Here is a 12,932-nt window from a genome sequence, read left to right on the forward strand (position 1 = left end):
GTATATACAAATTACTTGATTTTAAAAAGGAAGGAACCATATTTATGTTTTGATAATTATATTGACATTTATTTCACTTGTATAGATTCCAATTAAAAATTCCAGTCACCATTAATAAGTTTTCAACTTTCCAAACCTAGTCAACTTAATTTAGTTAATATTAATTTTATTTTATCTTATATGACATCATCAAAACGATCCAATGGTTGAAATTAATCAAGAAAATACAATGAATGATTATGATTGTTGAAGATTATGTCATCAAGTTTCTCTTTTAATATATATAAAGATTAGGAACTATATATATATATATATATATATATATATATATATATATATATATATATATATATATATATATATATATATATATATATATAGGGTTCAATTCAATTGAGACAATGATATTTTGTGAGACATGGGGACAAAATCTAAACCATTCAACCACCATGATCTATGGATGAGATTAAATCAAAACAAAACATAAAGAGGCGGTGGCATTTATGTAATTTTTTCAAACTTTAGGATTAGTGAAAAACACGGAGGGGTGGTAATGTAAATTTACTTTTAATTGATTTGCAATTGTGATTCAAACAGTTTTATTCATTCTTCACGCTCCGGAAAAACCCTCACCTACCACCGAACCCTAAAAATCATATTTCTTCGTGATATGCAATCTCGATGGAAGAACTGAATACCTTTCAACTTTCTCTTATTCTTGATTTTGCTTCGCATTGATCTTCCTGTCATCATTAAATCGATTGCGATTTTAATTATAATACTTTTCTCCAAAACCCCTTGATAAAACCCTAAGAAACTGATTATGGTTCTTCTTTTAAAAACCATGATTTCATTCTACCACAAATCAAATCTTGAATACCTCTGATTTTGGATCTCTTTATTCCGATTATGATCATCAAGAATGAATATTTCAACAATCGGGTAAGATGAAACTAATATATCCTTTAGTTTATTTTTTATGAGTTTGATTTCTATGAATTAAATTTTTATATGAGTTTTCTTTCTATATGATTTCAATTTCTATGAATCCATGGATTATTGATTTATTTTTCATGATTTGGTAACTAATGGAATCTCCTGTTTGTTGTAAAGCTTTAGAATGTTATTGACTTTTTATGTTTGCAATTAGTCTGAGTTAACTTGTTTCAAATTCGATGGACTTAACAACATTATATCTTACTAGATATTTATTCTGGGTTTTATGCTTGTAAGTATTAGTAGAATGTTACAATGATTAATGATTGTTGTTAATTTAAGATATTTTTTAAGAACATATATTTTGTTAGTCTTCTGGTTAATATGTATGTAACTATAACTGATTAGTGTATGATTTTTCTTAGAAAATAAGAAATAATGTAATTTTATTAAAATACATTACAGCAAAGTTACTTTCAGTAAGTAGGATGAACTTGCTTTAGTAATCCAAGGAACTTATAACCAATTATTGTGTATTGTTAATGTGACAGATCTAAAAGTATTTTGGTAACATGTAAGTAAGTGGAAATGTGGAATTTTGATTTAGGTAAATAAGGTTTTCTATAGAATAAGAAGCTTACATATTTTATGTTGCATGTATGCTGCAGAGTATTATATACATACAATAAACAAGCACAAGAACAAAAAAAATTAACAAATCAAAGGAATAAGGAAAGGTTGATAAGGAGGCTCATTAACAATGGTGAGGGAATTGATCGATGCAAGGAACACATTAGAATGATGTGAATAAAATTTCTGGAAGATTTAGAAATCTTTGATTATGTATGACATGGTAGTGTTTTGTTTGTTTGAATGTTGGTTATCTTTTTAATTTTGAACAGTTGGTATGGTTTTTTTTTGAATGTCTGGTGAATGTTTCATAGAATAATAGTCATGGTTAAAATATATTTATGCTTTGAACAATCAGGAATGTCATGCTTTTATCATGCATTTAAATCCATAGAAAACGGATTCTAATTTCATATTTTTCAAATTTCATCTTGCTGATTATGATTCATATATTTTCAGATTTCATCAAGATAAAATTATGATTGCATCGAGACTTCATCAATTCAATCAATTTTCAAATACATCTCGTTCGAATTCATGTTCTAATTCTAATTTTGATCTATTTTCACCATGTAAAAGAAATTGACAGGTTCTTTCTTCTCCTTTAATTTGTTATCTTGCAATATCTCCTAAATCCTAATTTCTTTTCAAACCTAATTTTTTTCTTGATAATTTTGTATGGATTTTATAATTCCAACAAATTAATGTTTCTCGATAATTATAGATAACATGTGTTGCTTAATAATACAAACCTTGATCATCATCATCATCATAAACTTGACATTTTTAGAATATTATGTTGCTTGATAATTCCAAAATATAGCATTCTACAAATTTTTTGGTGATGCTTTATTATAACAACTTTGATCCCCCTCATGAACTTGATAATTCCAGTAAAGTCTACATGTTCTGGAATGTTTTATGTGATATTCCAGTTCTTCTACGAAGTATAATGTATGTTTTAGTATAATTTTAGATATGTTCTGAATTGTAATGTATGATTATTTGAACACTTTGTATATTTTGTATTGATTTATTATATATATATATATATATATATATATATATATATATATATATATATTCTTGATTGCTATTATGTTATATTTTAATTACTCTAATTATTATAATGTATGTTCTTGTAGAATATTCTACATATTATGAAATGTTATTACATGCTATTCTTGTTATTCTATGAGTTGAAATGTGTGTTTTAATATAAAATTCTATATATTAAGTTTGCTATTATGTGATATTGTAAAAACTCAAACCCTAGAATACATAATCATCAAGCTCGGTTTTCAACTATTTCTGAATCAACACGTTTTTCGTGATTATATATTTTTTTACAGATTTCAACACATCAAAAAATCAAACAAATCACAGAAATGCCTCCTTATATAGATTCATATTCGAATTATACACCTGATCATTCCCCACTTCACAAAAAGGTATTGATTTTGTCTATATTTAAATTATAACTTGGTAATAAAAATTTTATGATTTACGTAACTAGGGTTTATGATATAGTTATTCTGATTTATAAATCAACAACAATTCAAGAAGTTTTGTTCTACATGCTCTTGAATTATCCTTAATTTTGATTCTAATTATTATGATTTCATCTAGCAATTTTAATTATGATTTTGATTCAAAAGAACAATAGTCAACCTTATCTACTCTGATTTGAAGAAGTAACCGAGTTAAGGATAAATGATTCAAAAAAAGTTCTCAAACAAAGTAACATTGTGATTCCAATGAAGACAATATATGAGTTATTTAAGGTATTATGTGGATTGATTATCTTCTGGCATAAATTTAGTAAAAAGTTTTTTCAATTTCGATATTCTATGTATTCTTATTAGTATAATCTAAATTCAAATGTTATTGCATTACTTAATTAGACGATACAATACAAATAGAGTGTTTTAGGTTTTGCTGTCTAAATTCTTATTTTGTCTAAACTACTTGATTTGAACCTTTCAGTGAAGTAATGTGTAATATTCTAAGAGTATTTGATATACTATGAAGTTATGTGAAATATTGTAAAATTATGTGTCATATTCTAATTCTGTTCGATACAACTTGCTTTCAACATTTTCGTTAAGTAATACATAATATATTGTACGTTTTAGACATTCTGATTTTGTTCGAAAAAACATGTTTTGTACACTTTCTTAAGTAATGTTTAATATATGATTTTAGACATTTTGATTTTGGTGGAAACAACACATTTTGAACATTTTTTTTATTTCTTGTTTATATTCTAGTTTTATTGTTTTAACAAAAGTATGGTTTATTTTTTTGATGCAGGTGAAATGAGGAATTATGAAATAAAGGGAAAAATGAGTTTTTGATCCTAAAGGAAAGAATGCACAACAAGGTCTATCATCAAAAATAGATAAAGGCAAAAAAAGACATAGTTCATGGTACCTTGTCAAATAACTCATCAACTGATCAAAGACGCGCCAACAGAATATAAAACAAGTATATATGACAATATAGTTGTAATTTTAGAAAATAAGATGTATAATGTTGATATTCAATTTGTGTTATGTATTTTAAAGAATGATACATGTAATGTTATAGTTTATGTAATGTAATGTTAGTAATATCATATGAGTTTAAAATTAAACTTTGTGTGTATAATATTCTTTTAGAGTAATATTCTATATTTTATGTTATATTAAGTAGATGTATAATATTCTAATAGAATAATATTATATGCTGTATGTTTTCATAAGTGTATAATTAAAATATTCTAACAGAATAATGTTCTAGGTTTTCAATTGAATACGTTAATAGAATACTTGAAAATAATATGCATATAGAATATTCTACTAGAAAAATGTTATATGTTATCTCTTTACAAAAGTAATATTCATAATATTCTAATAGAATAATGTTGTTGGATTATCTAAGTTATATGTGGAATATTCTATTAGAATAATACCTAATTAAATTTAGGCTTTTTTAAAACTTATTGATATGTTATTATTCTAGTTATTCTAAATATTAAATATTAAATATTGTGTTGTTAAGATTTAATATTCTGAAGTTGTGTGTAATATTCTAATATTAAAGTCTAATATTCTAATATTTTGTAATGTGTAAAATGAAATTATATTTTGTAAGATTCTAATATTATAAATTTGTATTTTATAACTTGATATTATACATATTTTGATTTGGCGAGTCATATGTTGCTTTTTGTTATTTTATATGTTATTTGACATACCATGAAGTAATATGAAATATTCTGAAATTATGTGTCATATTATCATTTTAGACATTCTGATTTTGTTCGAAACAACTTGCTTCGAACATTTTTGTTAAATAATATGTAATATATGATTTTAGACATTTTGCTTTTTTTTAGACAACCTGTTTTGAACCTCTTTGTGAAGTATTGTGATACTACTTGATTAACAATGAAGTAATGGGAAATATTCTAAAATTATATGTCATATTCTAAAATTATATATCATATTCTAAGATTATGTGTCATATTCTAATTTTAGATTATGTAATATTCTAGAATTATAAATTAATGTTACAAGATTTTTGTTAGTTTAATGATTAATGTGTTTTTTATGTAGGTATATTATTCATAATATTGTTGTATTTTGATTATCTACATTAATTTTATTTATGCATATGAATTGAATAAAATGGAAAATCAAAAGCCAAAAGTTGGAAACTAAAACAACGAATCGTTGTTATTAGAAAAACATTGATAATTTGAAAATAATATTTCAAGTTAGTATCATAAAACTCGGTCATAGGATTACCTTGTTAGATAAAGAGACGAATATAAATCTCAAAAGGCTCTTACAAAGTTATAAACAAATAACAATGCACCAAAAACCATAAAAATCTGTTACATGTTTGTGAGAAATAAAATTTATTACATATTCATTTCTTGACATTTATAGTTTAAAATTTCTAGCTTGAAATATCAAGTTCCTTTCAACCTCTGGAATCCAAAAGAAATAACCATCAGGTCTAATGAATTATTTGCAAGAGCTATATTGTGCTGCAACATTGCCACTTTGAACTACAAAAAAAAATATACCACCACATTAACATATAATCAGAATAACGTGTATTCATATGACTTCAATCATAAATGTATGTTCAATATTCTACAAGAACAATATGCAGTAACATGAACTTATCAACAACTTGATGTTAATAATTGGTATTAATAAATTTATGATCAATATTCTATAAGAATAATTGATATCAGTAACAAAATTACTTGGGTTTGTGATTGATTTTCCTCATTATAGAGAGTATTTGAATCACCAACACTTAACATAAAACAGTAAACATACTATTGATCTAATTATAAAAATATGTAGTGTTATCTAGATTTAAACAAATTTATGCTAAAAAAACATCTTCAACTTTTTGTGTTTGAATTTTTTTTAAACAAAACCATGTTATTATATTAAAGAGTTGGTTTCTATAGAAACTTAGATAAAAGACAAATGTATAACATCAAACACAGTATCATGTCAATTATTATTTTTAACAAAGTCCTAAATTCTAGTTTGTGGTGTAATGTTTTATTTTGTAGTATAATATTCTACTTATGATTGGACTGTTAATGATATATTTAACATATGGTATAATCTTAACATTATAGTTTCAGTCAAGTTTTTAATGAATAAAGTAAAAAAGCAAGTGACAGGGAGGATTATGACTAACCTGAATCTCTTCTACTTAATGCAAAACTAACCAATACATCTTTTACTTAACATGCAATTGACAAGGACTATGAATACATGAACCTTTCACTAAGATAGTCAAAATAAAAAACCAATAATAATTAATGTTGTAAGATCCAAGAATCAACATGGTAAGGCATTTACCTATGATGTTAACACTAATCTTGCAAACATGCTTAAAACATACATCATGATACTTAACATAAAACATAAGCATACTATTATTCTAATCATACAAAAATACAATAATATCCTTATTTAAACTAACTTATGCTAAAGATCCATCTCTAACCTTTATGTTTGAAAAAAATTAGATTTAAACAAAACTATGGGAATGAGGGAGCAATAAACATTATATCATTTTACTCATATTTTGGAAGTATAAACCTATTCTTAAAGAGGACTTATGCTGTGGGAATGAGGATTATGACTAACCTGAACCTGTTCTACTTCATACAAAACTAATCAATGCATCTTTTACTTAACATGCAACTGACAAGGAGGGCTATGACTAACCTAAACCTTTCACTAAGATATTACATGTTCTTTAATCTCAACATATGTCGTAAGAACTTTTAATTTGAAACATTCAAGTTCCTTTCAAGTTGGGCTTCATTAACTAAATTTCTCTGCAACAAAAATGAATGAATTTTTAGAATCGATATGGATTAAAATAAATACTATGTTTTAACAAGTGATTCAAACTTCACATGGATGAAGATTTACAAAACTATATTCATAACATTTCAATGTTAGAATTAAGGTAGTCTAATCAGAATAATATACAATATTAGAGAATCATATCATGTAATAACATATCACTGATGGTATGTATCCAATAGATATAATCAGAACAATATACATTCTTATGAAATTAGCCATAAAATAACTCATTGTTAACATGTACTATCTTTATAAGAACCATACTTTATTTAGTAGTATCTAATATTTTTTAATACAACATGTTTCTTACAGGTTAACAAGAGCATATTTAAACAAAAGTGTGGTAAAATGCATCTCTAATAATTTGTGTTTAAAGAAAATTACATATTTTAACAAAACTAAGGTAAATTTAATAAGATTAGTCAATATTGAATTATTTTACTCCAATTCTAACTCATATTTTGGAAGTATACTCATTCTTAAAGAGGAGTTTATTTATGGGAAGGAGGGGGTGATACATCAGAATCTTTATTCATTCAGGACTTTCATCAAACAGGTAGAATGCATGTATAGTTTAAGAAAGTTTTCTCAAGAACAATAATTGATTTCAATCAATCAATATGATGTTTGATTGTTGAAATCACAAATCATACATATATGAAATGGAGAAATCACTAGTAGCTTGATGATTCAACCAATTCGTGTTACAAGGTTAACAATTGAACTTGTTACATGCAAGTAACAATGAAAGCGATGAAAACTCAAGGAAGAAAACTCAAACCTTGATCAATTGATGAAATCGTGATGTAGAATACAAATCACAGTTTGAAAGATCGTTAGCAATTGTTGAAGATGAAGATAAGCATAAATCAACTGAACACTTGAACCTCTACCTCGGATGAAATCGGTCATCACAGAGCTAAAATCAGTAACAATCTTGTAATTAATTGTTGGTGTCGATAGATGAACATAAACCTCAATCACTCAAATTATCAATTGTAGATGCAGAAGAATGAAGAACATGAACTCGTGAAACACAGAAATCTTGACTTTAAAAGTATTATTTAGCATTGTTCGATCAATGTCCAACTCAAACTAATTATCGGTTGAAAGAATAGATGATTTAAGGAGATAGAAGATCGATCAGATTGAACTGAAGAACAAGGAATGTTGATCCAGCGAATATCTTGGTAGAAGAATCAAAGCAGATGATTTTTTGATGACGTGAAAATAACACTAACATTATATCAGATCTGATCATATTAAATTTACCTAGGGACTAATCTACCCCTCATTAACTAATCAATTAGATTAATTAGGGTTAATCACGTTTTTTTATGAGCCACAAGATCAGTTTTGATCAAAGGTCAAGATTTGGTCCCCATATATATATATATATATATATATATATATATATATATATATATATATATATATATATACTACCTTATAATAGAAATCCAACTATTTCCATAAATAGATTCAATATAATAATATTATATTTTTAAGACGTTTAAATCATTAAGCTGATAGTACAAGTAATCATTAATAAAATAATATTAAATTTTAAACTTAACCCTTTTATATAAAATCATACAAAAAATAATACAATAAGTACAAGTTCCCGATGCAAGTTATTTTCAATTTGACCCGGCTTCTCGGCATTATCTATTCATTTAAACTGGAGACTTATTCAACTTTGGAAAGTAACCAAAAAAATCGCTTTTGGTAAATCCTCCCGCTCTACAAACCGGCCACTGCTGTTTCTTTTCCCTTTCTCGGTGACTCATCCCAACCTCTTCGCTATGTATGTGCTGGAAACCAAGAATTGTTTGAATATCAAGAAGGATGGTGCTAAGAAGAGCGAAATAAGCTTCAAAAGGGTGAAATCAGCCATAGAACCTTAATGTACTGACTTCAAAATCAAATTCAGATGCATGTATTTGCTATTGTTCATGATTTTTAGATAATTTTCTTTCAAACTTCGCACCACCACCATCACGCCCTAAATTCACTCTTTGTCTAGATCCCAAATCCCTAAAACTCACCTCGATCTTGATATTTTGCAGGTAGGAGACAGCCTAGGATTTCTCTCTACACCCAACCATCTGTTATTGGCCGCCACTAAGCTCCCTAGAATCTATTTTCTCAATGGCGTCCGCCTTTTCAATCCTCCTGATCTAGAACATGCCAAATAAAGCTAAAATGGTTTTTCTTTTGCTATTAGGTGCGCAGGTTGAGATCTCACTGGTTATACATCTACGATCTCTTACAGGTGGTAGTTCTCGTGGGGAACTCATTGACTGGGCAAACCAAATGGATTTGACCTATATTCTCTTTGATTCCAGGTAAAGTTTTTTTTTTTTTTTTTTTTTTTTTTTTTTTTTTTTTACCTAGCTTCTCTTTTATTTCAAACCCAAAATGGATTTTTTTTTACCTAGCTTCTCTTTTATCTCTGGTTCAGGAACTGAATCGTATGTTTTTTTGCATGCTCCTCATCTTGTCGATGATTACTACTTGAATTTGTTGGATTGGGGAAGTGGCATTCGTTTTTACATCTTGATTCGATTCGATTAACAATCAGAAATAACACCAAAAACTGTACTGGAAATTTGATTTTTCGCATTGTAAGAAATGGAACGAATTCAGGGCGTGCTGGGTGGAAGCTACAATTACCCAAGCCAAATGATAGTCTTTACGTGAGTAACATCAAATCAATTTCTGTAATTTTGATATGATTCTTTGAGTAGATTCGTTTAATCAAGGGCAATTAAAATGAGCTTTTTGTAGAAAATGCACATGGCCTTAGTTATGAGAATCGTCGGCACCGCCTCTTCTTAACTCAAATTTTGTCTGCTATTCAGCTTCAGCTGTCAGGTAAACTTCCGTTTTCTCTCGATTTCTGTTTATTAAGAAGTAATTCGTGTAATCTTCTTTCTTCTGTCTAATTTTTGTCTGATAAGAACTTGATGGTTTCCAGTCTGTAAGCTGTAAGTTTGCATGTTAATTTGATTTCATTGTGGATTTTAGTTCCGATTACATGTTACTTTCATTTCAATTTTGTGTATGTATTGGATTTCAGTACTCATGGATACCATTGGACCTTACCACGACCATTCCTCATTCCTACTATCTTTCCAGCTATATTTTTTCTCTGATCCTCAGATTTGTCCGGTTGTAGCGATTGATGCTTCTTATTTCTCTTATTCCCCATCCTTGAGGTAAAAACCGTAACTTTTTAGGTTCATTTCCAACTTTTGTTTGAAGTTTTAAAGGCATCTGCTAAAGGGTGAAATGGTCAATAGCCTTATTTCCCTTTTTAGTCCAAAAGAAGCAGCAAAGGGATGAAACATGAATAATATTGAATATTTGTATAGAATCCTATGTAGGGACTTTTTTATTTTTGTCATAAACCTGACCACTAAGTTGTGTACATGGAAGTGCAGGGATGGAATCCTACATATTGTTAAATTTGTGCATGTATGGAAGCATGATATCACTTGGTGTTTTGCAAAAATGTTGTTGAATTTGTGCTTTATCTATTTTATTAACTGTCACATGTAAAAGAAACATAGCTTTTAACTTATTGAATGAGACACTGGTTATGCCCCTGTGTTTTATTATTTTGTTTTCGTTATTGTCTGATATCGAATTAAAAATCAATCAAACATTTGGGGAATCTAATGATTTTTTCTCTTGAAGCATTTGTCTATTTGTGACTAATGTTATTACGTAATAACTGCCAATCATGAGGGTGAATTGTATTAATTGATAAAACCTTTGACCTTAGTTGTTGTCATGCATTATATTCATTTTTTAGTTTGTAAAATAATTTTTAGTTTATTATGATTTTGCAGATAGACATCACATTTGTAGATGAAACTATTTGTAAGATGAAGTTTTTTTGGATCTAAGAAGATTCGGTTGAAGTTAGGAGTTGGAGTGATAAAAATTGCAATGCTACTGATATTTAAGTTTTATTGCTACTTAGATTTAGGTAGTATCAAGGACTACAAAGAGTTTTAAAACGTGCATAATTTACTGGTTGTGAAATTACTGTGGTGGACATCAAATTGAGCATTAAGATTTTTTAGAGCCTGTGATTCTGGTAATCTATGTGTATGTTTTGTTTTTAAAATTATGTGTATTAAGCTTCTGTTAATTCCTTTATCTTCTGAACCAAAAGTTCAATATTAGTCACACGGGTTTTATTTTTCAGAGTGAAAATAGGTAAACATTTAATCGTTCTAGACCAGATGTATAAACTCGCATACAAAGTGTCATTTAGTTTTTAAGAGCAAACTGCCAAAAAGCAAGAGTATTATTTAAATAATTTATCTTTCTTTATTTTTTATTATCAATTCTTTTTTCAGGTAGTTATAATGAGAAAGTTTGCATGGCACATACTCTAGAGTAGGTTAACGATAGTTTAGCTTAACTTTAACATTATTATTAGGTTGTTGTTTAAGGAATAGGTGTTGAAAAGGTTGCATAGGGTCTTAAATCAAGTAGAATAAATTTTGAAACTTGATTTGTTAGAATAAACATTAAGTAAATAAAACTGGTAGTAAGTGCAAGTATGTTGGTTTCTGACTTCTGAGTATCATTTGAATTGAGAAAAATTGTTTAATTTGGGTGGGGGAATTCATTTTAGTAATCGTGATAAACAACAACCAACAATTACCATGAGATATTTGGTTTTATGTTGTATGTTGTTAGTTAATATATACATGCTTTATCACACTCTAAAAGATATTTGAAAATGCATTCTATTTCTTAAAGAAATGAAAAATAAACGAATTACAATTTTTTCATATAACTTACACTCTCTTATATTTTTATAAAGCACGTCTTACAACAATTTGTGGTTAAAATATACTCAATTAAAAAATTTACATTGAAAATCTTTGAAAAAAAAAAACTATAAAGAAATTAAATTTTGGTGATAAAAAGTATTAGTTGTCCACCGAATTAAAATTAATTATTAATGAGAAACTAATTGCCGTCCAAAATTATTCTCCGGTGCGCATTCGACGTCCATCCCGAAATTATTCACCGTCTCTTACATTAGTCGACCGCTGCATCGCGCGGGTATGCTACTAGTATATATATATATATATATATATATATATATATATATATATAGTTGCTTGTGAGTTGTGCAATGTATATATTTAATTGATACAAGTAAATACGAATGGAATTCATAGTGATTTACAATTATAAACGTTATTAACACGTACGTACATATTTGATCGATCAAGATATTAATAATATTCCATGAAAATTAATTGAATACATGATGATGATTGATGAATCAACGTAGCCACCATTTACAGTAATCGTCATCAGTTGAAGTCTTAACAAAAGAGAAACCAAGATAGAGCAATTCCCAGCCAAGTTCGGATACTAAACGAGGGCCAGCTAAACACCCCCGACACAAGGGGCATGTTGTGTGCCTGTATTCCACACAACGATCCAAGCATTTTTTGTGAAAAAGATGTTTACATCTCAACACTCTTGTTTCATCATCCTCTTTGATTGTAGATAAACACACAGCGCATTCTACAGGTTCTGAGTTAGGATGAAACGGCTCAATAAAAGGTGTATCAAGAAACCCGAATCCAAATTTTGATAGGTAACGGGTGTACCAACGCAATATGAACATTTTTAGAGTGCAAAAAGGGTTGTTGATGATCATTCAATTTTGGTGGTGATAGTCGTATTCGAGACGTGCATTTATATTACATAATAGGGGTCTCATGTTCAAGTTCGTAAGAAAGAATATACATAGTTTCTTATTTCATAATTGGTAATGGTAGAGACGTGACCTCTATGTGTATTACTTTATTTGTGTAAAAAATATTTATTATTTGATTTGATATATATATATATATATATATATATATATATATATATATATATATATATATATATATATATATATATATATATATATAATCAAATAAA

The 12,932-nt window shown here is 27.6% G+C and overlaps 1 long non-coding RNA gene across 3 annotated transcripts; it reads left to right on the plus strand.

Annotated features, from left to right (window-relative positions):
- The first annotated feature begins 8,672 nt into the window (after nt 1-8,672).
- On the plus strand, nt 8,673-11,124 carry LOC145091361 (uncharacterized). Of its 3 annotated transcripts, none has more exons than XR_013702140.1 (6): nt 8,673-8,870; nt 9,032-9,310; nt 9,427-9,661; nt 9,772-9,839; nt 10,045-10,183; nt 10,820-11,124. It is a non-coding gene; the product is annotated as an uncharacterized LOC145091361 (long non-coding RNA). The 3 variants fall into 3 exon arrangements; XR_013702141.1 differs by having other exon boundaries at nt 9,753-9,839; nt 10,820-11,119; XR_013702142.1 differs by lacking the exon at nt 10,045-10,183 and having other exon boundaries at nt 9,753-9,839; nt 10,820-11,122.
- Nucleotides 11,125-12,932: the final 1,808 nt, after the last annotated feature.

Source organism: Lactuca serriola, chromosome 3 (genome assembly GCF_051521515.1).
Source record: "Lactuca serriola cultivar US96UC23 chromosome 3, Lser_US96UC23_V15, whole genome shotgun sequence".
NCBI classification, from domain to species: domain Eukaryota; kingdom Viridiplantae; phylum Streptophyta; class Magnoliopsida; order Asterales; family Asteraceae; genus Lactuca; species Lactuca serriola.